The sequence below is a fragment of the Ambystoma mexicanum genome, chromosome 13, assembly GCF_040938575.1.
Source record: "Ambystoma mexicanum isolate Mex_15411 chromosome 13, UKY_AmexF1_1, whole genome shotgun sequence".
NCBI lineage: Eukaryota > Metazoa > Chordata > Amphibia > Caudata > Ambystomatidae > Ambystoma > Ambystoma mexicanum.
This window is the reverse complement of record NC_090938.1, coordinates 616,215,741-616,241,556: the sequence shown is the minus strand read 5'-3', so window position 1 is coordinate 616,241,556 and position 25,816 is coordinate 616,215,741. Positions and strand designations below refer to the sequence as shown.

The window sequence follows — 25,816 nt, the reverse complement described above, 5'->3', positions numbered from 1 at the left end:
ATGTAACTGAGAGCGAGGCCCTCTGTGTGCATGCAGAGGCATAATGTAGATTAACTTCAGGCTGCATTACAGGATTAACTAGGAAAGGGGGCCTCGTTTTCTTGCGAACACGCCCAAAAAATAAAATTACATGGATATCACACCACACTCTTCATGTTGGAGACCAGCATTTTAAGCGCGCGGCCGGGTGTCGAAACCATGATGCTCCCGTTGTCTTGCTTCCAAGACAAAAGCGTTAGCCCCGAGCTATCTTGCGGCCAAGACAATTTGCTTTTATGTCACCGGGGGTGGGGGACATGGAGCTGGATGGACTTACATGACTGAAACTGGAGAGGAAGGCCCTCCTGCCACCATTTTGTATCCATGATAGACAATAACTCGTATTCCATTGTCTGAAGAGGTGTAAAGAGCCATCGGCAAAGGAACAGAGGTACCAACAGTCCTAGGACTAGGTCGTACACTCCGAACTCGTAAAGCTATTCTGGTTGGTCTTAAATTGAGAAATGATCAGTTTCTCAAGTCCTACAGTCCGAGAGGAAACAACTGGGACTGAAGTGACATCTGGAGCAGTGACTGCAAATTCGAAAATCAGATTGGTGATGACCAAGAACCCAAGGAAGCAGAACAACTGAGAATTCCCTCTCCTCGCCCCAATGTATAATACACACATTCTCAAATCATGAATCCCTGGGTAAACTCTGAGCCCTGAACAGATAGTTCCAAAGTTCCAAGAAGAGCGGACTCCGGGGAAAGATGCTTACTCCCCTTGCCAAGCCCTCGCTACCAAGATCTGGGGTTACCCATTCCCCCACAATCCACCCGACATGTGCTGCATGGGCGAGGACCCCAGTGGCCTTTACATTACACGGGCTCTGGTTGCATCCAGAACATTTTGAAGCACACAGATCTCAGCCTATTTATCTCCAGGATTCATGGGGCAACGGGTGACATTCCGCAACGGGTGACATTCCAAACTCACAGCTACAATCGTTCGATCCAAATTAGTAAGTGGCAGTAGAATCAGCCAGCAAAGATGGCATGGGTGTGCAAGGGGAGGTAGACAAGAGTTAATGTCTTCTTATAGCACAGTATTGGAGAGCCTGGTTTTGACGTGCACGTGTCCTGTAGAAACAAAGCATTGCCCTACACACACGGCCACAAATGGAAGGAGTGTGTGCGTCACAACCGAGGAGCCGATTTGGGGGTTCTGGACGTGAGGAAAATTGTGTTTGTGGCAGCAAGCTTTCTGGAAGACCGCCATTCAGATCTCTGCAGGGAAACACACTGTACTCACAGGTGACAACGTGAAAAAGTAACAAGACTACGGTGCAACTACAAAGTTCCTGGTATGCCAAGATAGTCATCTTTTTCTAATGGCGATTCTGCAAACACGCCACGTTAGCACCTGACAATATGTATTTGCTTTAGCCAACCCCTCCTTTGAGCTTGCCTTAAAGCAAACAGTCGGTCCTGCCTAGTACAAGACTAGCCTGACCTTATGTAGAAGGAAGAGGTTTTAGGCCGTTCATGAAATGTAGGAGCCAAAATAAAGAAAGCTTCCAAACTATTCAATGGATAACACCAACACAAAAGCTTGAGAACAAGAGACAGGAAGGCACATGGAAAACACCAGCAACTGACACCAAACTCATTTACCACCAGAGATGTTTCCTTTGTTACCTCGTGCCACCTATCTACACCTGCAATCTACCCCCACCAGATCCCATGCCAGGGATCGAAATAGCTGGGAGCAATTTAGCTCCAGGATCAAGTCTAGAAGAGCCTGGTTAGCTTGGCACAAACAGCTGCTAGGAGCCAATTTTGGCCTCCCAAGCCAACTGGTGCAACATAAATATTTCTGTACGCCATTAACTAAGAATATGGGAATTTGCATTAAAAGGTGGATAAGGGAAGATATGTAAAGCAAGAATAGTCGATAAGGCGTGCATCAGCCACTTCACTCACTAAAAATAGGCACATTATTGTCAAAAAATAAAAATAGAAAACAGACAGAGCTTTTGTCACCGCTCGCCTCGCCTAACAGTTCCATGGGAATGTTTGGACCAATACTACATGTGTACCACAGGAAGAAACTATTATTATTACTGCCCAAGCCAAATACATAAAAATGTGTCTTTTAAATCGGCATGAATTACTTGGTACAAAGAAATGTTACAAAAACATTTTGTTTTAAAGTCAAACATTTTTACTCGCTTCTAAGACTTACGTTTAATCATTTTAAAGAGTAAAATCCCTCTTCAAAATCTTATCTGATCATATGTACTGGACACAATTAGAATCGCTTCTCATCCGGAAATTAGATTTGTTGTATACCCACTGCCACGTGCCTTAAGAGCAACAACACAGTTGGTAGTATTTGGCTCCCATCAATCCAGGTTAAAACTCTGCAAACTACTCGAGCATCACGACTGAGGACTGTGCGATTCCGCTTCACGAGTAAAAACCTTTCGTGTTTATCTAGAGGCTTCATTGGGTGCTGATGCTCAGGGAAATTACATTCCCAAAAGTTCATAGTACCATCTTCAGCTGCTGAGACAAATAAGACCTTTCCTCTCTGAATGTATTTCTCTAACTTTCCCTTGCTCGAGCCATTATTCTCCCCCCCCCCCCCCCAAGAGTCGATTATTGTAACGCTCTGTTGGAGGGGGGCGTGTAAGAGCTGTATTCAGAGATTGCAGTTTATACAAAACTATGCCATTTGCATCGTAATTAACACTCACCTCGCTGAAACGAGGAAGGAACTGCGCTGGCAGCTTGTGGCAGCCAGCACGTGTACAGTTCAAGACACCCTGGTTCACAGGTGCGTTCATGGTGTTGCACACGCAGATGCGTAGACAGGGTAAGGCCTGAGGGGCAAGGCCCAGCACAAATCTGTGACTGTCCACTCAGCAACACTGTGTGGGCATTTACAGATGTCAATGTCGCTGCAGTGGCCCAACTACATTAGCTTCAAGCCCCTCTTGTTAGACAATCCTGGCTACGCCTCGTGCACACACCTACCTCCCCAAAAGACTGGTTAAATTAGAACGAAGTAGAACTTTAAGATCCTCAGGTACCGGGCTGCGTGTGTGTCCTAAAGCAAGGCGTGCCTTGGGCAACAGAAGCTTGTTTGTCACAATGGCTCCGAAAGCTTTGATTCTGCAACAGAAACTCAACTCATTATGCAAACGTTGGAAGACTTTCTTGTTTCCATAAAACACATTTCTTCCTTCTGCATTGTCGTGTGTTTTACGTTTGTTTTTTGTCCTCGTGTGAACCCCGATGCCTGTGGACTTTCGGGGCGGTATAGATAAAAACACAGAATATAAATCGCACGCATTAGTGCATCATTCCGAAGCAGCAGCAGGGAGGCAGAGTAGGCAAGGTCACATCACAAAGAATAGGTGGCAGCAGAGATAGTAACAGAAATGAAGGCAGTAACAGATGCAGTGGCAGAGTCAAGACGTGGCGGTAAAGACTAAACGAGAAGGAGTAGCAAGATGGAAGACCTGACAGAAAAGAAATAATAATAGGGAAAGCAATTCAAAGAGAAAGGAAAATGTGAAGACACGCAAAAGCAAATTGGTACAAGACAGGAGCTACAGTACAAGACAGAAACACAGTAATCGAAAGTGGGGTTCAACACGTGCATTTTTAGGGTGCATGCCACAGCTTCATGAAAGCCAGTTTGGACCCCTGCACTGGTACTGCTTTCCTCGGAGGAGATAGAGGGGTGGCATAAATGCACTCCCACCTGGTTTGCCCCAAACTCTCCCTGGATACCGTACATAGGCTTCCTTCACAAGTCTCCAGCGCCAGAGTAAGCAAAGAAACAGCACTCATCAACTGAGCTAAATAATCCAACTTGGCCTGGCAGTGCAGTGCCCACTCACCAACGCCCTCTCCACCCTTCGTACCCACAGAAGTGAACCAACTAACAGCACTGAATCATCATGCCACCCGACTCCTCCGGTTGGTATCCTCAGGCTGTTATTCCACCTCCCCCACCCACTCCATTTTCCACATGGTAGCGCTTTTTTTTTTTAAAAGCAGACAATATTCATGCTCCAGCAACCCGCAAAAAAAAAAAAAAAAAAAACAACACATTGAAGCAGCCCAGGTCAAAAAGGATGACTTTAGAGACCATCCTGGAGTCATCCGATGATCATCGAACTACATTAGAAGTCATTCCCACATCATCAGAAGTCATCAGGCTGTTAAAGTCATCAGCAAATGTCTCCAAATGGTGGGTGATGATTTGGAGATGAGCTTAGGATGACTTGCTGATGATGCCAAGATCATCCGTATTTTAGAAAACTTTGTTCCTGATGATTTTAGGATGACTTGCCGATTACTTCAAAAGCGCATCACCTTGTTTGCCTCTGATGATTTGGGGATGATTCTGGGATGACTTGCCGATTACTTCAAGAGCATCACCTTGTTTGCCCCTGATGATTTGGGGATGATTCTGGGATGACCTGCCGATTACTTCAAGAGCAAAAACATGTCCCTGTTGATTTGGGGATGATCCTGGGATGGCCTACTGATTACTCCAAGAGCATCGCCATGAAACATGTTTGTTCTTGATGATTTGGGGATGGCTAACTGATTTCTTAAGAGCATCAGAGTTTGTAGGATGATTTGCGGACTAATACTGATTGTCAGTCAGCTTTTGCTTAGTTGCCCTTGTGCTGAATGATTTTCAAATGCTTTGCTAAGCACACCTATTTGACTATGTTGGGTGAAAATGGAAGCCACAGGCCTACATATAGCATGCACCCCCTGGGTGAGAGTCCTTTGCCATCCCAGTCAAAAGCAGGCCTCCAGCACCCTCAAAATCCCCAATGTGGCAAGGGTAAAGCTTGAGACTATGTTGGGCAAAAATGGAAGCCACAGGCCTTGACATACCATGCACCTCCTGGGTAAGAATCCTTTACCATCCCAGTCAAAACCAGGCACCCAGCACCCTCAAAATCCCCAATGTGGCACAGATAAAGCTTGAGACTATGTTGGGCGAAAATGGAAGCCACAGGCCTTAACATAGCATGCCCCCCTACCCCCCGGGTGAGAATCCTTTGCCATCCAAATTGTTTTAAAAAGGCATCCAGCAACCTCAAAATCCCCAATGTGGCAAGGGTAAAGCTTGAGACTATGTTGGGCAAAAATAGAAGCCACAGGCCTTAACATAGCATGCAACCCCTGGGTGAGAATCCTTTGCCATCCCAGTCAAAAGCAGACACCCAGCACCCTCAAAATCCCCAATGTGGCAGGGGTAAAGCTTGTGACCAAGCCTCTCACCTGTCCCTGTCATATAATTCAATGGACTCTCACCCGTCCAAAACAAAATCATCTGCTTTCACCTGCCTTGGGGCTCTGAAAGGTTGAGAGGCATATGGCTTGGGTGGTGGAGTTGCTGTTGGCAAGGTGGGTGGTGTGGGTCGTTCAGAGCAATGCAAGGTGATGTTGGGAAGTACGGGTCGGTGAGTTACTGCAGACCTGCCTACATTTGAAACCTGCCTACATTTGAGACCTCAAGAAGTGCTTGAAAAACCAGAGGATGGGGGTGGGAGGGGCCACCTGGAGGTCCTGGAGGTTAGGCAAATCTGATTTTACTGGGGTAGCTACTTGGGGCAATGGGGTCAGCTGCTGTGGTGAGGTAGGGTGTTTGGGTTGCCTAAGTGAGCTGCTATGGTGAGATTGGTGGTGGTGGCATAATATATGTATATAGAGCATTTTGCCTCTGAGCTATCCTCCCGGCCCATGAGGTTGTGTGGTGGGTCTGGGTGATCGATTTGCTCGTGTTAAATGCCAAGTGTGGTATGTCAGGAGAGCCACTGGTGAAGCCCAGGAGGAGAGTAGTCTGAACCCAGAATTTTCACTTGTGTGGTTCCCTGCACTGGAAAGGGAGATATCAGGACCATATGGGAGGCAAGGAAACATTTGAGCAATACCATGATTGAGGCCTTTTTAGAACTGTGTTCCCTACAAAATAATTCACTCCCAGGTACCTCAAATTTTGTCAGCCTAGAAACAGCAAGATCTAAATGATTTTCCCATGATAAGACGCTTTAGGCAAGTGGCGAAATCAGGACTGGAGTCCAGTCTTGCAATTGAAGTACTTAACCACATATCTACCCATCTGCAGTTTGTGGACATGTTTGGGTTTTGATGGAGATGACTTAAAAAGTATGCAAATCACATGATAAAGCAAGCTGACAAACATAACCTTTGTGATATTTTTCCTCAGATGTTGTCACTTGTGATTTGTGCGACTCCTGCACCAGATGTGATACTTTAGACTCTTAGTTATTTAAATCATGAATGGTTTTATTTTTCATGTATTATTTTCATACATTCCAGTCATCTAAGTTTACATGAAAACACTTCTATTCTGCCAACACGTGTTTCACCACAGCTTTTAGCCGTGGTTCCTCAGGAGAGATTCCTTTCTTTTTTTCTGAAAAATAGTCGTTTTTTGATTTCAAAACTTGAAAAGTGGGTTTCTTTTATGCCAAATTGATAAATCTTAATCTTCTTGTTATTTGCCAGGTCCGATTGCCTTAAGCATGCTCGCCGGGATCACCTTTGTGATAATAAGGTCACCTACTTTTAGTCATTGTTTGATGGAGGCATGCAGCTGGTTAATAAAGAGGATTTCATGTAACTGTGCTGCTCATAACAAAGCGTGTTTTTTTCTTCTCCCCTTAATTGCACTGGTAAAACTGCAGAATCGCCGTCAGGCCTATTTGCTGTGTCTGAACTGTTAAATGTATATTACACACTTACTTGTCTCAGAATTTCAAGGGCACTGAGCGACTTTTGTTTTTTCACCATGTTCCCACCCTCCTTGAGCACTTTCCGGTGTATAGGCGCTATATAAATAATTTACCATTCACAATTATACATTTTAAACATTTGAGCATCTTTCCATGTTGTGCTGTTTGATGGGTTAGCATTTTCGAATGCTCCAGTGGTGCTAATAATATATGTTTTGTAATTTCCTGTGATGTCATTATGCTAAATAATGTTTTTGAAACTTGAAAAATCCTACATCTTTTCGGTCACAGAATGTTGACAAGTATGTATATTTCAACAACAATTTTTTTTCTCCCAAGCACAGTTATAAAAAACGACATGGGCTAAACTTTTGGGCTACATTGGTTTCCTTTCAATCAAGTCTTTCCTTTCTGCCTATTCTGTCCCTGCTTTGCTTTTCCTACCCAGTCTTTCCTCTCTGTCTATCATTTCCCAGCATTCCTTCCCCAACCCAGTCTGTCCTCTCTGTCTATATCATGGACTTGCTTTGTGGGGGGTATGGTCTTGGGGATATATATGGGCACTTTTCAAGAAAATCGGACTTGCAAAACTGTTTGGAGGGATTGCGAGATCACGCTGATAGAAGGTAAGCACTTTGCAGCTTTATTTTGTATTTTTTGTCATTTACGTACGTTTAAATCCGCGTGGGGAGCGACGCCAGCGCATGCAATTCGGGCCGCGCTGCGCCCTGCATTCTGTGCCAGTCCTTATTGCTGTTCACATTGTGCGGTATTGCGCGCACGCGATCAGCGTTGACCGCGTGTGATGCCCGAAAATATATTTTCAAATATGGCGATTCTGCCCCAAAATATATTTTCAAATATGGCGAAGGGCACGCGTTGCCGTGGTAACTGGCTTCTGGCTTGGGAGCGTGCTGGGCGGTGCATGATCAATCCTGCTGCCACGCATAAATTATAATCCCCCCCACCCCCCCGGCCACCATACCCCATTGCATTCGATTCCACCAGATCGCGTTTCGGCGCGCTGCCCCGAGCTATGTTCCGCTGCCCCCCACCCCAGGTCAGCCACCCGATCCCGGCCAACATACCTTGTGCAGAAACCGCCGTGCACCGCGATCCCGACGTCTAGCAGCAGCTGTTTCTTTAAATGCCCAAATACGCCCAACATTCGCGTTTCATTCGCATTTCGGGAAAATGCGAGCCAGCCAATAACAGGCAGGTTCCCTAAACCCCCCCCCCTCCCCCACACCCCCCCCGCCCAACATGCCATTATTGCATGTGTGCTAATTTCCCCCCCCCCACCCCCCGTTACCCTGTGCTGCAATGCCCCCCCACCCTCTCCGTTACCCTGTACTGCTAGGCCCCCCCACCCCCTCCGTTACCCTGTACTGTTAGGCCCCCCCACCCCCTCCGTTACCCTGTACTGCCATTCCCCCCCACCCCTCCGATGCCCAGTGTGCTACTATCCCCCCACCCCCTCCGTTACCCAGTGCAGCTAGCCCCCTCAGCCCCTCCGATCCCTGCTAGGCCCCCCACCCCCTCCGTTACCCTGTACTGCTAGGCCCCCCCACCCCTCCGATGCAGTGTGCTACTATCCCCCCACCCCCTCCGTTACCCTGTGCAGCTAGCCCCCCCAGCCCCTCCGATCCCTGCTAGCCCCCCAACGTGCTGCTAGCCCCCCCAGCCCGCGGTTATCCTGCAATGCCCCCCCACCCCCTCCGTTACCCTGTACTGCTAGGCCCCGGCCCCCACCCCCTCCGTTACCCTGTGCAGCTAGCCCCCCCAGCCCCTCCGATCCCTGCTAGCCCCCCACCGTTACCCTGTGCTGCTAGCCCCCCCAGCCCGCCGTTATCCTCTACTGCTAGGCCCCCCCACCCCCTCCGTTACCCTGTACTGCTAGGCCCCCCACCCCCTCCGTTACCCTGTACTGCCATTCCCCCCCACCCCTCCGATGCCCAGTGTGCTACTATCCCCCCATCCCCTCCGTTACCCAGTGCAGCTAGCCCCCCCAGCCCCTCCGATCCCTGCTAGCCCCCCACCGTTACCCTGCTAGCCCCCCCAGCCCGCCGTTATCCTCTACTACAATGCCCCCCCACCCCCTCCGTTACCCTGTACTGCTAGGCCCCCCCACCCCCTCCGTTACCCTGTACTGCCATTCCCCCCCACCCCTCCGATGCCCAGTGTGCTACTATCCCCCCACCCCCTCCGTTACCCTGTGCTGCCAGTCCCCCCAGCCCGCCGTTATCCTCTACTGCTAGGCCCCCCCACCCCCTCCGTTACCCTGTACTGCCATTCCCCCCCACCCCTCCGATGCCCAGTGTGCTACTATCCCCCCACCCCCTCCGTTACCCAGTGCAGCTAGCCCCCTCAGCCCCTCCGATCCCTGCTAGCCCCCCACCGTTACCCTGCTAGCCCCCCCAGCCCGCCGTTATCCTCTACTACAATGCCCCCCCACCCCCTCCGTTACACTGTACTGCTAGGCCCCCCCACCCCCTCCATTACCCTGTACTGCCATTCCCCCTACCCCTCCGATGCCCAGTGTGCCATTCCCCCCACCCCTCCGATGCCCAGTGTGCTGCTGTTTCATCCGATGGCCTTTTCCCAGGCCTTGGAGTCTGCAGTCCCTGAACTGGACATTCCATGCAGCTGTTTCGGAGTCTAGGCACTGGCTGGCTCGCAGCCTTCTTCCTCCTGTGTTGCGATCTGATGCAGCTTGTTATGGCCCTGCCGTGCTGTGTTAAGTGTCTCTCCCTGCTTGTGTGTGTATGCAGGCTGTTCTGCTCACACATACCGAACAAGCAGTTCTTTGCTGCCCTACCTGTATTGATAGTTTTTTATTTTTGGGCTCTGCCACCCTTCCTGTGTGTTACACATGCGATTGCTGCTCTAATTTTCTACTTATGTTGTCCCCACACTACCCTTTGCGGCCCCTCCGTCCTGCTAGTGCTAAGGCTCCTCTTGCCACTACCCGCAATCTGTCATATTCTCTCTGGCTACGACACCTACACGTGTCAATGGACACGCAGCACCATTTCTGGCCAAGCAGCTATGTCCGGTTGAATTACAGAATAACGCCGGAATCCAGTCTTGCCCCGCCTCACGTTCTGGATACATACCAACAATAGCCAGTGGCTTTTCACCCGCCTATGTTATGGTTGTTACCGCCACCCCAGCCTGTACACCCACTTGATATAGGTTTGCTCCCAGCACGCTAAATTCAACGTCACTCCTTCTCTCACATATATAATATAGCCATTGTAACAGTACCAACATAGAACTAACTGTGTCTCTACCACTGGTAGTATTTCGCAATAGCCTACCTGCCAAACTGTTTCTGCCCTACCAGTCAAACTGTGTTAGCCTACCCACCCACGCTTCTTATCTTACTGGCAGAGCAACTAAATTACTCTATAAGCTAAGCATGCCTATGTTTGACTAGCCCACTGTGCTGCCCACTGCATTGATGTACACTAGCCTATGCTTGACTAGCCCACTGTGCTGCCCATTGCAATGATGTACACTAGACTATGCCTATGCTTGACTAGCCCACTGTTTCGTTTCCTTCCCACTCTCCCCCTCCCTTCCTTATCTATGTCGCAGCTTTTGCACTATCTGACATGTCGTCAGGCTGAGTAAACTCTTACTGTTCATGGCCTGTAAGAGTGTCATTGTATTCTCCCTCGCCTCGAAGCGATTTGAAACACATTGTGTATAGGCGTGCTATAAAGAAATTATCATATCATGTGAGTAGAGTGAGAAATCGTGAGTGACATGACAAGAGGGGATGCTTGGTCCCTGGGCTGGGCCCCCACCGGACTCGCTTGGTCCCTGGGCTGGGCCCGCACCGGACTCGCTTGGTCCCTGGGCTGGGCCCCCACCGGACTCGCTTGGTCCCTGGGCTGGGCCCCCACCGGACTCGTGTGACTTTCTGGACTGGTTCTGGGTCCTCTCACCCATTTTTTAATTGTAAAGCACCCATGTTTTGGATTGCTACAGTCGTGTTTTTGTGCTATGTACACAGTGTCCGATTGAATCTCTGCCTCTTTTTAATAAATATAGTAGTGAAAAAAAAATGTTGCTTTTTTTTAAATATAGTTAATATGCCATTACATGGTCCTGACTTTCGTGGCCATTTTACCTAAATGACTGACCTAATAAGTCATCACTATAGTTCTAAACAATTCAAAATGCAACTCTCTAAAATGGGCAGCAGTTAAGCCACAGTGAGGCTTTTAAAGCCCAATTCAACAAGGTGCACCGAATGTGTTTTTTAAGCGTTTCTTTTCAGGATTATAGTAAACATTATTTTTGTAAAACTCCTAAATTTATTTCCAGCTCATAAACCGAAACAATGCCTATATTGTTAAAGGATATTTTTGGGGTTGCTTTGTTTTTTTGATTATTTGGTGACTACATTAATTGCTTTTGGATTTCAAAAGGTTTATTTGGGGATTGCATTGCATTGCTTTTGGATCTCTACGAGGGTGCATTAAGCCAAAAGGAAACCGGATGTAATCCGTTGCTTTTGTATTTATTTAGGGATTGCTTTTGAATTTTTATAGGATTGTTTGGGGATTGCATTGTTTTGTGATTTGTAGTGGATTGTTTGAGGATTGGATTGCTTTTGGATTTTTATAGGATTGTTTGGGGAGTGGATTTTTAGTGGATTGGATTGCTTGTGGATTGGATTGTTTTTGGATTTTTAGTGGATTGTTTGGGGATTGGATTGTTTTGGGATTTTTAGTGGATTGTTTGGGGATTGGATTGCTTGGATTGTTTTGGGATTGCATTCCACTGAGGATTGCTAATTAACATATTTAAGGGTGCATGAAGCCAAAAAGAAGCCAAAAGCAATCCTCTGAGTACAATGGGAGTTTCTGGAGTTAAAGAGGATTTAAAGAGGATTTAAATGTTTGGGAAAATCCAGTAGCAATCCACTTTCAATCCAGATTTTTTTGGTAGGGTACTGTTAAACTCTTCAAATGTTAAAGAGCACGTGGACAGCTGCCCCTCTCAGGCTGCGGCTCTTAAGTGCCCCTGCAGTCAGGGGGCAAGGTGCCTGCCTGCATGCAGGGACGGCTCCAAACCAGGGAGACTTCCCATTATCATGCCCTCCTGACCATCAGACTCAGTGCCCCCTGCCGAGATACTCATCCTCGTGCCCACAATAACACAGCATTCTGTAGGATGTGTTCAACCTGGCAAGATGCCTCTATCAGGGTGTGTATTTTGCGGGCGGCAAGTGGTGCAGTGGCCAGTCTGCCAGCGTGCTGGCTCTGGACCAAGCAGACCGAGTCTAGTCCTATCTCCACTTCAACTCGGTGTGATCCTTGTCAAATCACTTTCAGATCCTTTTTCTGCCAACATTGGAACTAGTGCCTTGTTTCGAAAAGACCGTTTCTGTGCGATATGCATGTTTGCTCAGGTTTGCCTTGTGATGTACAAAACAGGTAAAGCCGATCAAAATAATGGCGTGAGGTTGAATTGGATTGGCAGAGGGGGCGAGGCTGGGTCTGCTCATATGTGCGCCCACTTGACCTGTTTTTCCTTCCCTCCCACACCCCCTCCTGTGTTACAGAAGGACTGGACCACCCACCGAGGAGGGAGAGGAGCCATGAAGCTGCTACTGGGTGGTGAGAGCGCTTTCTATTTTAATTCTCCACCAGGGCAAGCATACCTACTATGCGCCCCCTCCCCCAGGGGACAGGAATAACGCACCCAGGGGCAAGGGGTGGGAGTTTCAGAGATGGGGGACGTGGTTACTTCCCTTTTGAACAAACACACACATGTTCGTGTCATGCCAGTGTATACACTTGCAAACCAGAAACTAGCCTGCTTCTCGGCGCTTAAGTGATTGGTGTCGCTGAGGGCGTCTCTAAACTCAATAACATTCACAACATCAACCTCAGAATAAGGAAATCCTAAAAAGGAGCTCAAGCCAGTTGTTTGAACGTAAATCTCTTTTCACAGGTGCTCAACCGACTGAGCTATTCACCGTGTCTGTCAAATCATGGAGTCTGCTGGCCAATAATACGCATTAGCCGAGTCAGGGCTTTGTTCCAGAGTGGAGCAAGCAACCTCATGCGGCGCCCGTGAACACCACATCAATTCTCGACATAGTGCTCGGCTTTACCTGAAGGGAACTTCAGGGGCGACGCAGCCCCCAAACTTATCCCGTTAAAAGCCCTGCCACTGTATCAGCAGCTGTGATTCTGTATGAGATAAATGAGCCAAACAAGAAAAATGGCTCACAAACAGCTAGACGTCTTTTCCTTTCCGCAGTTTAGGGTTCCTTTCATGGTGTAGTGGGTTAATGCACCTGCTGCAGGTATCCGTCAAACAGGTTGAGAGTCACGTCTGCCTGCCTCTACTCTCCGCCCTCTGCAATTTATCCAGAAGGACTGCGAGACTTGTCCTTGGCCACAAGCCCAGGGATCGTATCTCTCCAGGACTGAAATCTCTGCACTGGCTCGAGGTGGCTGCAAGGATTAAGTTGAACACCCTCTGCATTGTCCACAAGGCCTTCTTGGGCCTGGGGCCGCAATACCTTCAACTTTCTCTTCCCAAAAATCTTCCTTCTCGAGCTCTTTGATCATCCGCCTCCAACTCCCTCAGGGTCTTTCGCTTCTCCAAGCAACGAGTTGGTGGTAGATCTCTCTCCTCGGCAGGGGCCTCCTCCTGAAACAGCCTTCCTGCTTCCCTGAAACTTGAGGAGAACCATCTCCAGTTCCGGAAGCACCTCAAAACCTCCCCCCCCCCCCCCCCCCCATCCCCTGCTGAATTCCTGGCTGAAACTGCACTGGCTACCTGGCCACCCTTTGAGACCTTGGGCCTAGGCCCCGCCATTTACACACCTGCACTGGCAACCCCCGCACCTGGGAACTGTATTCTGTATCCCTACAGTCCCCCACCAGCACTTATGTCTGCTCTTACCCTGCACTTGCCATCATCCCGCCTTTATTTTTCTTATTTATTCTATTATCCCATGTACTGCACTTTTTCTCCCTCTCCCATGTACTGCACTTTTCCCCTCTCCCTTCCCCTCGCACTTTTCCCCTTCCCATGCACTTGTGCGATCTGAATGACACCTGGCCTAGTAAGATCGTTGTCTGTCTTCCCTCTGTTCCCCCTCCCCTGCCTCGTCGCATTTCGAACACTTGTGTATAGACGCATTATAAATGCCACATATCATTTGCAAAGAAAGTAGGATGGATAAAGAAAACAAGAGTGAACTCTTGGGAGGAAGTAGTCTGTTACCCCAATGCAAATATGCTACCTTTTTTAAGAAGAGTATCTCAAATTTGTATTTCTTTTAACATGTTTTTTTTTTTCTTGTTTTTTTTAATACTTTTTGGCCCCTTCAACTGCATAGAGGAAGTTATCGAGTAGCCGGGTGGGTGGCAGAGGTTGTGCAGATGGGAGTGTGAGTGTGGGTACAAGATATGTGCGCGTTGTTGGTAGATATGTATCGGGGTGTAAGAATGGTATGGGCAAAAGGGGAGGTAGTTAATTAGCAAAGGGTTTGAAAGACTATTTCCCCATTTTCACTTATGCCTTCTATTTCTAACTGATATAAATCAATATAGCTACACTAAAGACAATAAAATTCTGAATGCAGCCACAGAAAACCATAATTCATTTTCAGTTCAAATCTATCTTTAAGCCCGTTTCATCCTTTGTGTACAAATGCATTTAAATGTAGTGATGCATTTGTAAATTGACATTTTAACATTAATCTGGTATGTATTCTACAATAAGGAATTTAACAATGCCTATTCAGATGTCCATTTAGGTTCATATATCCTTTCTTTTTTTGTAGAATCTTTGAGATCTGTCTGCAAGGCTAACAGTTGGCCTACTATGGACGGCTGGGTGATAAGGAAGCTCGCCACCAAAATTTGCAATGCCAGAAGAGGCCTAAGGAAGACTCTGCATTTTGAAATGCAGGATCGATGATATTTGTTGGTTTTTTTTCAAACCTATTCATTCTTATGGAATACAGCTATGCTGTTAAACCGAATTTGTTGAATAAAAAAATGCTGAACACTTTCTGAGCCTATGTTTGATTGAAGATATCTTATAACAAGAGCAATACTATATTAAAATATCAACAATTTATAGCTGCTACAATCATAATATGAACTGGGTAATTGTTAGCTGCTCTTATTGATATTGGGTGAAGTGACTAGCGGCAGTCTGTCATGCGGGTAGACCTTTAACAGATTCTGTGTAGGCTGCTGGAAGAGTGTATTTTAGTGCAGTGCTTTGCAATTGTGGGAGTTTATTGGGGGTGAGGCCATGCTGGCTAGAGGTGAGAATTGAAATGAGGGAGCTTACAGGTTGGTTTGTGACCTGGGAAGTGGGGGTGTTTGTAGTTGTGTGCACTAAATCGAGGGAACTTAGTTAACGGGTGCTCTAGCAAAGATGAAGTGACACCTGCAAAATTCCATATAATTTTATTTTTCCTGTAAACTATCTAGAAGTCTAACTAGAGTCATTGTAAAGTAATGCCACCAATGTTACTCAAAAGGGATACATCCTGGGGTAATCCAACCACTTTTCCTAAATCTTTTGGAAGCATCTTGAAATCATTAAAACTCATCCTGGAGTAGTCTGCATTAATCATTTACAATTCAGAACCCATCCTAAAGTTATCATGGAACCATCCTGGAGTAATCCCCACCCATCCTAGAGTTGTCATGGAGCCATCCTAGCGTAATACGAAGTCATCCGGGAGTAATACAAACTCATCCTTAAGTTGTCGTGGAGTCATCCTGAAGTTGTCATGAAGTCATCCTGGAGTTGTCTTGGAGTATTCCGAAGTCATCCTCGAGTAATCCCAACTCATCCTGAAGTCATTGTGGGGGGAGTGACAAACTTTTGGACTGGAAAGGCGCTGGTTGGGTTTGATAGTCCAGTATTTGTTTGTAGGTAGTTTGCACAAGAAAATAGATGGTCCAGGTTGTTGGTGTGTTAAACATGAGATTTATAGGTTTATTCCTTGTTATAATCAGCACCAATGAAAGACATCATTGGATGTAAATGTAATATTCATAACATGATGATATGTTACACAGCCGACGCGCGTTTCAACCTAAGTCTTTTTCAAGGCCAATTGGGTTTGGTGGTTGAGTTTTCAGGTGGAATGGGCTGGTCCTCCCAAGTGTGGGTGCCAGAGGGCTGAATAGCCGTACTTGGCCGGGTTGAGCAATGCTGGTGTGTGGAGTCGTGAGTCAGGAGTAATCCCAACTCATCCTGAAGTTGTCGTGGAGTCATCCTGAAGTTGTCAGAGTCATCCTAGAGTAATCCCCCACTCATCCTGAAGTTGTCATGGAGTCATCCTGAAGTTGTCAGAGTCATCCTAGAGTAATCCCCCACTCATCATGAAGTTGTCATGGAGTCATCCTGGAGTAATCCAAGATCATCACTGGAAGTAATCCGAACTCATCCTGGAGTAGTTTCTGTGATAACTCTAGAGTCATCATCTCATTAAATATTTTGGCTTGTACGCAGACTTGGGATGATCTTCCTAAACTCTCCATGGATGACTCTAGAATGGAGTCATCGGATGACTCCAGAATGATTCCAGGATGATCTTCCTTTTTGACTAGGGAGGTGCCCTTTAGAGGACAGAGGGCGCGGTTTCAATAGTTACCCAACAGCCTAGGCTGGGCATGGAAAACCTTTGCTGACATGACAGATGGACAAGTGCTGCTCGGAGGAAGATGAGAGCCACATAGTGAGGAGCGATGGATCTCCCAGCTGACTCTGCACCCTCTAATTGGCTGCGCTTTGAGAAGCCTGTGGAGCTCTCTCTCGGCACCAAGAGACGTTGTAGCACGAGTCGGCAGAATTTCCAAATAACGTGGGCAATGCAAGCAAATGATTCTGCCCTTCATGGAAACGACCACTACATGGTTAAGCAATGGCTAGCGTAGTGATTGGCTAAAACTCACCAAGCCTTACCCAGAGGCAGGCTACAGCGCTTCACACATGTATAAATGGGGGTGCTCTGACTAATGAACTGTGTTGTTTATGGAGCGAAAAATGCTCATCCAACCAATCAACAAGAACTGTAAAACTGGGTGGAATATAGATGGCAGAGTTTCAAAGGCATCACTGAAGAGTGATAGATGGGGAATTACAGAATAAATCACAACCCCTGGCATTGCTTTGGGCAACACTCCGGGCCATCGATCATTTTTATCAACGCCCCATGTCATTACAGTAGGAGGGCGGGGGGAAAGGGGGGTAGGTCAGACCACAAGCAACCCCAGATAGGTTTATCGGGGCAGATATGCCATAACGCGGGGTGGACGGTTGTATACTAATTGACCTCGAGAGAATTGACCCAATTTAGAAGGTCAATTCGGACATATATGCGGGGGAAACCCCCCCTCAACCCCCCCACCCAATCCTCTTATATTATTTATAATCCAAAACCAACCAAATACATATATAATAACTAAAATAATAGAAAGGTCAATTGTGCAGAAGGTCAATTAGGACCACTATAATTAGGTCAATTGTGCAAAAGGTCAATTGTAAAAGGTCAACTTGGGTAATACCAGACGGGGCACAGCTCAATAACTCCACTACTGTATCACCATGTGCACAGCCACTAGGCACTTTCAAAAGAAGTGCTTTGGGGCCATGCCTGTGTGCTAGCATAGGTGTGCCTCCGAACTTGTTCCAGATCAAATGTCCACTCTAGAATTTGATTTGTAGGCAGCCAACAGCTAAAGCAGATCTCAGTAAACAAAGCCGTTTTATATTAATAGGTCAGTGATTTGGTGCAGTGTAAAATCCTAACAGTTTCATAGCACCTACTCTTGTCCATGGGAGTAGCGTACCATGCCCAGATGGAGAGGCATACCTCAGTGCTATCCGCTTCTTAGACTGCTTGAGTAAATGGAGGGCGCAAAAATCAGGGGAAGAAAAGAAGCTACAAACAAACAGAATGTTTTGAGATAGTAGGAGTGCAGGTCAGTCCTTTTAGGTGGGGGCATAGTTCTGCAAAAAGGAGGTGATCATTTGGTTGCTTTTCCAAGGAAGATCTCTAGAGAATGGTAAATTAGAGCACAATAGAAGGTTGGATGCACGAGGGGTTCTGATGTGACGTGGGACAGGCCTAGACGTTCTGTGGCTTATTTCCCATTGCATCTGTATACATTGTACCCCAGCTAAAATGCCACGGTTAACTCTGAGGCTACCAAGCCTGAGCCAAGAGTGGCCTCGCCAAGAATAGTCTGTGTGTAAAAGCTGAATGTTGTTAAGGGAATGGAGTGATGAAACGAACATCTACAAGCCTGCCACCTTAATGTCAAGGATCTATGTGATCACTGCGCCACAGAAAATGTAAAAAAAAAAATAATAAAACAAATAATTACAATAACAGCGAGGCGCAGTAATCACATATTCCCTTATCCCCAAACCGATTACCCTTTTCTTTTTCCCTTTCGCGCGTGCGTGCGTGTTCGACTCCACTCTCTCTGCAACGTCAGTTCCCTCCCACTTACGTGGATCGAAGCTGACACCACAGGGTCCATTTAAAAAAAAAAAAAGGAAAGGAATTATCTTTCTTGTCCCCCGCTTACCATGTAATTAATGCGTGGGACCGCCCCCCTCCCCACAACACCCACTCCCCCTTGGTCGGTGTGTAATGGAAGTTGGTTTTTTGGTAGCAGCCTAATGTGCAGTAAATGCCCATTTGGCATTTTATTGTCGACATTTTGGCCCGATACCGATGTCAATAAGTTGCGTGAGTTCCAAGTCATGTCATGCTAGGCTTATTTTAATTCAAGGAGTAACAGAGGTGCGGAGCACCCGACCAGTGGAGGCCCAATCTCCACATTGCGACAAGCACCCCAAAAGGGACCAGGGCAAGACTCACAGGCCCGCCGGCTCTGGACAATAAAGCTCACTCTCACTACATTGGGTCTTCATGATCAGGGCACAGGTCCGTAAAAAATGAGGGACTCATGAACATAGGCAAGTTCCGTCAAATGACCTTGCCAACACAAAGAAACTGCACAGGATAAATGATAATTTACCTTTCAGGAAAAAAGGCACCCCCCGATAAATGGGAGGGGTGTAGTGCGTATGCCGTCAGGGGTCTGGCGGAAATGGCCAGCACCTAGGGGGCATAAATAGCCTGGGCTGAGAGAGCAAGGTCTCTATTCCAGCCCAGGCAGCAGCAAACACCCTCCCACCCAAGCTGTAGGATAAGACAAAAGGCATGAAGGGAATAAACAGGGTTTTTGCCAGGAGGGCAGAGTAGTGAATTCGTAAATATCGTACTTGTTTTGATGCATGTCTATCTCGTAGTAACCAATTTTCTTCTCATAGGTGATGGTAGCAAAATGTTCTAACTATTTTTCTGTTGCAGGCGGAGTTACAAGGGCGGTCCCAGAGAAGGAGGCACGCTGCGGTCTGTTCCGTGAGCTACAACCACTGGCTGCTTTAGCCAGGATGGGGTGACACAGGCACTGATACTACTAGAGACAGTTGGAACTCAACAACTGATGGCAGTGGCCTTGATCGCTCATTATCTCTAAATGGGAGTGACTGAACTGGCAGTCGGATACCAGGGCGGGCCGTTCTCGCAAAAACGGAATCGGTTTGAGAGGGCTCACAGGTTTTTGGACATGGGACTGTGATGTCGTCACATAACTCCCTGGTCACGTGGAGAGGAACACGGGGCCGCAGGAAGGGGAGGGACATGAGATGACGTGGGTTGGCCAGTTCTTCAGGGCAACGTTAGGAATAAAGATGTGTTAGTGAAGACTCTGCGTCCTTTCATTATTTCGGAGTGTAAGGGGTGCGTGTGGAAGTCTGGGCACATCTCGACACTGGCGACGAGTGAATCCACGCAGCAGGATCACTTTTCCGGTGTTTCAGGCGCGACGGCAGTGTACGGCGGGTGGGAGTGAGTATACTCCCCGCCAGCTGAACTTCCATCAAGAGCCCGAGCGGGGTTTCACAAATACCTGCCAACGGTGACAGGAAGACTCGCGGGTGGAGCGCATCGGCTCCCTGCGACTGCTTCGCATATTCGCAGAGGCATATTCGCGTGTGAGTGGAGCGCGTCGGCTCCTCACAGCGTTTTTTCCCGCCAACGGCGGGCAGGAGATTCGCGGGTGGAGCGCATCGGCTCCCCGCGACGGCTCATTCCAGTAAAAGGGATTTGCTCGTGAGTGGAGCGCATCGGCTCCTCATGCAGAAGCGCGTGAGTGGAGCGCGTCGGCTCCTCACAGCGTTTTCCCGCTAGAGGAAGTGGCACCAGTGGGTGGAGCGCGTCGGCTCCCCACACACATAAAAGGTACGCGTACAACAAACGAAACACACGCGAGTGGAGCACATCTGCTCCACACAGACTTTCTCTCTCTTTCACAAAAAAAAAAAATGTTTTTTTCCTTTTCCTCTTGCTTTATCTCGCTCATCTTCGTGTGAAGACTGGGAAGTTTTCTCTCTCTCTCCAATTTGAGGAAGCCACGTGGGTGGAGCGCGTCGGCTCCCCACACACATACATTTTCGTGTCACACACGGAATATCCACCATTTTCAAGTCAAGTCTTGACAGGAAACACGTAGCTGTTGTCATCCAAGTTCCACACCCAATTAGTGCACAGTTGCATATCATCTGTCATGCTTGATGATTCGTCTGAGGAATCACTAACTGTACAAGTAACTCCTGCCAAAACAACACGCACAAGCATGACGGACGGCCTAATAACACAGCTACCCCCCAACTTTGACTTGAGTGACACCAGCACACTAGGACCAAGGTGGAAGAAGTGGGTGAGGGATTTTGAAGTGTGTCTCAAGGCGGTAGGCCCTTTGGAGGATGAAAGAAAACACAGCCTACTCACCCATGCCATAGGATCAAATGTGAGAGACATTCTGGATGAAATTCCTGAAGATGACAGACACCTACACCAAATTGAAGACAACCTTAACCAACTATTTCACGCCACACACAAACGTGGACTATGAGCGTCACATCTTCCACACCACTAAACAACTGAAAGGTGAAACAATGGATGCGTTTGTGATGAGATTAAGAATAAAAATGAAACACTGTGATTTTAACAACTACTCAAATGAGGAAGCACTTCGCTCACAGATAATAGTAGGGTATGAAAGCAGTGATTTCAGAAAACGACTTCTGCAAAAACCTCGAAACCTGGAAGAGATTCTACGCCTGTCTCGATCCGATGCGGCGCTGACAGCACAGGTCGAAGGTCTTGATGGCATCACCATCATTCATGGGAAGCATGAGAATCTACATAAACTTGAGAGCACCACCAAGGGAAACCCAGATCCATTTTGCTATCGTTGCAGACATGAATATCCTCATGAAGGCACATGCCCTGCCATGGGTCAAGTGTGCTCTGCCTGCGGGGGGAGAAAATCATTACAAGGCCGTATGCTTCATATATCGTAGCAAAATGCGAGGAGGTGGAAAGAATAGACGCTCCACACCAGAAAGAGAGCCAAGACGTCTGAGCCCTGGTCGTGACTCACACTATCAGAATGACGCGACACGCCGCAGACAACGGGAAGAGCCCTCGGATCGAAGACAATCAAGGAGCTCACAGGAATGGCGAGACAACAATCCTGCGTCCTCAGGACGAAGAAGGCGTCCTCTGAGATATGTCAGGTGTTTGGTAGAACAATCACACTCTGACAGCATCTCCAGCACCTCCTCAGAGGACAAACCCAAGAAGGAATCAAATCTACGAAGAGGAGAACCAAGGATAAAAGGCTACCTATATGCACTTGGAAACCCCACCGCAAAAGAAAACAGCCCCACTCTCATCATCAACGTCAACCAAGTGGCTGCTGAATTTCTAGTGGACACTGGAGCCACGGTAAATGTGGTGAGTGAGGAAGTGTACAACAACATGCCAAATGCGCCACGTTTACAACCAGCCAGAGCACTCATTTTTCCGTATGGTTCCAAGACGCCATTACCGTGTAAAGGCTTCTTCACGGCATCATGTCGGTACAAAGATCACGTAAAAGAAATACCCATGCATGTTCTTGAAGCTGCTACCGACAGCGGATGCATTCTCAGTTACAAATCGGCAGTTGACATGGGGCTGATTCATGTTCTGTATAGACTCATGATGCATAAACATCTGGACCCCACTGCCAACATTGACAACATTTTCCCTGCATTGTTCAAAGGACTAGGAAAATTGAAGAACAGACAAATTGAACTACATATAGACAACAGCATTCCTCCGGTAGCGCAGCATTACCGCGGTATTCCCATTAATATACAAAAGCAAGTGGAAACCGAACTAATGAAACTTTTAGAAGCAGACATAATTGAACCGGCTGAAGGCCCCACTCCCTGGGTGTCCCCCATAGTACCAGTCCCCAAAAGAGACTCCGCTGACATTCGCATTTGTGTGGACATGCGAAGACCAAATTAAGCAATCTTGAGAGAACGTCATCAATCTCCTAGGATAACGGACATGGTGCATCTGCTCAATGGAGCCACTGTATTTTCAAAACTGGACCTCAATAAAGGGTACCATCAATTAGAACTCCACAAAAGATCCAGATACATCACCACTTTTGCTACGCACCTGGGTCTCTATAGATACAAGCGGCTCAGTTTTGGAGTTTCTTCAGCAGCAGAAATGTTCCAATCGGAAATTCACAACATAATAAAACACGTGCCAAATTGCTTGAACTACAGCGACGACATCTTAGTATTTGGACAAAATCAAGAGCAACACGATGACACTCTTATGCGTGTGTGCATGGCACTGGAGGAAGCACACCTCACCCTGAACAAGGACAAATGCGAATTTAGAAAGCCAACCCTACGATTCTTCGGCCACATTTTCTCTAAAAATGGAATGACACCGGATCCTGAGAAGGTCAGTGCACTCACGAGCATGACTCCACCAACCTCCGTCACTGATCTGCGATCGTTTCTAGGCCTAGCAAGCTATTGCACAAGATACATAAAAGACTTTGCATCGGTTAGCGCACCCTTGAGAGCCCTCACTAAACTCAACGCCGATTTCCGATGGACAGATGAATGCCAACAAGCGTTCCAAGTCATCAAAGATCGCATTGCGGATGCCAAAAATATGGCATATTTTGATCCACGGAAGCACACGGAATTAATAGTGGATGCTAGTCCGGTTGGCCTAGGGGCCATTCTAACTCAACTTGATCACAAAGACGGCCAGGCCATACATCTAGTATCCTATGCCAGTCGCAGCCTCTCAAAAACTGAACAAGCATACTCACAAGCCGAGAGGGAAGGTCTGGCTGTTGTGTGGGCATGCGAGCATTTTCATCTCTTCCTTTACGGGAAACCCTTCACAATAGTCACAGACCATCAGGCATTACTATTAATCTATGGAAATGCTCAAGCTAAAATGCCTCCCAGAATAGCTTGCTGGGCCCTAAGGCTACAAGACTACCAATTCAACATCATTCATCGACCGGGAAAAGAACAAAATCCAGCGGACTTCCTTTCGCGTCATCCCAGTCAAGATTGCAACCCCGATTCGTCCATTGCAGACCAATACATCATGTACGTGGTCCAAGAAAGTACCCCACAAGGTTTGGACATGGAACAAATAGCCAGAGAAACCAACTCAGACCCCGCAATGCAGATCATCATGAGATGTCTTGAGACAGGTCACTGGAAACAGGCAAAGCAACTGAAAGAAGACGCCGGAGAGGAAACTAAACAAGACATCTCCTGTCTACTCACAGTAAAGGAAGAGCTCGCTGAAACAGAAGGACTCTTACTAAAAGGAACAAAACTTGTGATTCCTCGTTCGTTGAGAAAAAAGGTCCTTGAACTTGCACATGAAGGACACCGAGGAATAATGTCCACCAAGAGGATGTTGCGACAAAGAGTATGGTTCCCTCAAATGGATACACAGGTGGAAGAGCTGCTCAAAAGTTGTCCCACGTGTGTGGTTCTTAACCCTCAAACTAGACCTGAACCACTCAGAATGACTGAATTGCCCAACGGAACCTGGGAAGAGATTGCGGTAGATCACTATGGTCCTTTGGAAGGGGGAGAATATGTCCTTGTAGCAATCGATGAATATTCAAGATTCCCAGACGTACAAATTGTACCGTCAACAGCGGCATATCACACCATCCCGGCATTGGATAGGATGTTTGCCACATACGGAATTCCAAAAGTAGTGAAATCAGATAATGGACCTCCATTTACCGGACAAGATTTCAAAACCTTCGCGGAATATATGGGTTTCCATCACAGAAAAGTAACACCGCTATGGCCTCAAGCGAATGGCACAGTTCAGCGTTTCATGGGGAGTGTCAAACGCACCACACAGATAGCTCGCCTAACAGGAGAACCAGTGGAGAAATTACTGTGTAAGCTAATGAAAGACTATCGAAATACCCCACACAGCACCACTGGCAAATCACCATCAGAAGTCATGTTTGGAAGAAATGTGCGAACCAGAATACCCCACATAGAACTAGAAGAAGAGAGGTACAAAGGTGATGCTGAAATGAGACAACAAGACGCATCCCAGAAAGCAAACATGAAAGACACAGCGGATAAGAAAAGAAGGGCTGAAGAGAATATCTTGGAACCAGGAGACATTGTCGTTGCGAGACAGCCACAAAATCGCAAAAACATGGCAGCGTTCAATGAAGAACCCCTCACCATCACGCATAGGAAAGGCTCTCTCATCACAGCTGAAGGAACTACGCACGTAGTAACAAGAAACAGTTCTCACTTCAGAAGAATGCCAGGGATCATACCCCTAGTCGAACATCACATGCCAAGAGACGTGTTGGTGCGGGATGCACCCTATGAAGGAGATCAGGAGGATTCCGACACTGATGAGCCCTGTTGGCTACCTCAGGAATCGAATGAAAGAAACAATTGGAGACCTCAGAGAACTCGAAGAAGACCACCTCGTCTCATTGAAGAGATGCCCTAATAACGAACTTAATGTTTAGTATCGGGGGGGGGGGGTGTGATGTCGTCACATAACTCCCTGGTCACGTGGAGAGGAACACGGGGCCGCAGGAAGGAGAGGGACAGGAGATGACGTGGGTTGGGCAGTTCTTCAGGGCAACGTTAGGAATAAAGATGTGTTAGTGAAGACTCCGCGTCCTTTCATTATTTCGGAGTGTAAGGGGTGCGTGTGGAAGTCTGGGCACATCTCGACAGGGACTTTGTAAAACAGGATTGGCAGAGCCACCCGGGAAAGGACTATGTGTTGGGCCAGGCATTCATAAGACCTGAGCGGGGCTGGGGCCGCCCGATAGGATGACTAATAATGCGACCATATGTTTCCAATAAAGCGTAATGTTTCCAACTTTCAAAAAGGTCTCGTCTCATATCATATCATTGGGTGCAAGCATGGTATGAGAGATTATGCATTTACTGTTACTATGTAGGGACCATGGTAGGTGTTAGCCCTGCTATGTATACCATAGTTCCAATCCCACCCAACGCTGGTAACAGCGACCCTTGCATCCACTTTCGGCAGGGGCTACAGATTCAGTGGTCGAAGTGAGGGGGGAGCAGTGCGCCTCTACTTTATTTAAGGATGTAATTTTATTTGAAAAAAGAAACCATTCCGTAATGTTTTTTTTTTTAATTTATTTATTTTTGATAGTGTAGTACGAAGTTGAAACGTGCTTTTTCAGTGCATTGCCCTGAACGTTGCAGAGCAGGCGCATGTGTTTGGGAGTTTATTGTGCTTGGGAGGGGGTTGTGGTGATGGGGTTTGTAGGGAGCGAGGGATAGGCCAGTAGTGAACATAGTTCCACTACTTCCTTTCATGCACTTTGACCACTGCATAGATTCCTTGACAGCTCGCCTTAACATGCCTTTTTACTCAGTACACATGCTCGGCGCATAGCTCTCAAAAGCTCCAGATAAAGAATTTAGAAGTCCCTAAGCAAACGTAATGAAATGCCAGGGAAGCAGGCAGGCAAAGGACTGGCCCTGCAAGCCACATCTTTGTAGCATCTGAACTCACGCCGCTATCCGTGAACCTACTGTATTGA

The 25,816-nt window shown here is 47.3% G+C and overlaps 1 protein-coding gene and 1 long non-coding RNA gene across 5 annotated transcripts in view; one reads left to right on the top strand and one right to left on the bottom strand.

Annotated features, from left to right (window-relative positions):
* Window positions 1-25,816, bottom strand: part of ACLY (ATP citrate lyase) — a 434,227-nt gene that overhangs the window by 387,081 nt on the left and 21,330 nt on the right. The window lies entirely within an intron of this gene.
* LOC138521560 (uncharacterized) lies at window positions 7,268-14,825 on the top strand. Its single transcript, XR_011283074.1, has 3 exons — window positions 7,268-7,402; window positions 12,355-12,409; window positions 14,596-14,825. It is a non-coding gene; the product is annotated as an uncharacterized lncRNA (long non-coding RNA).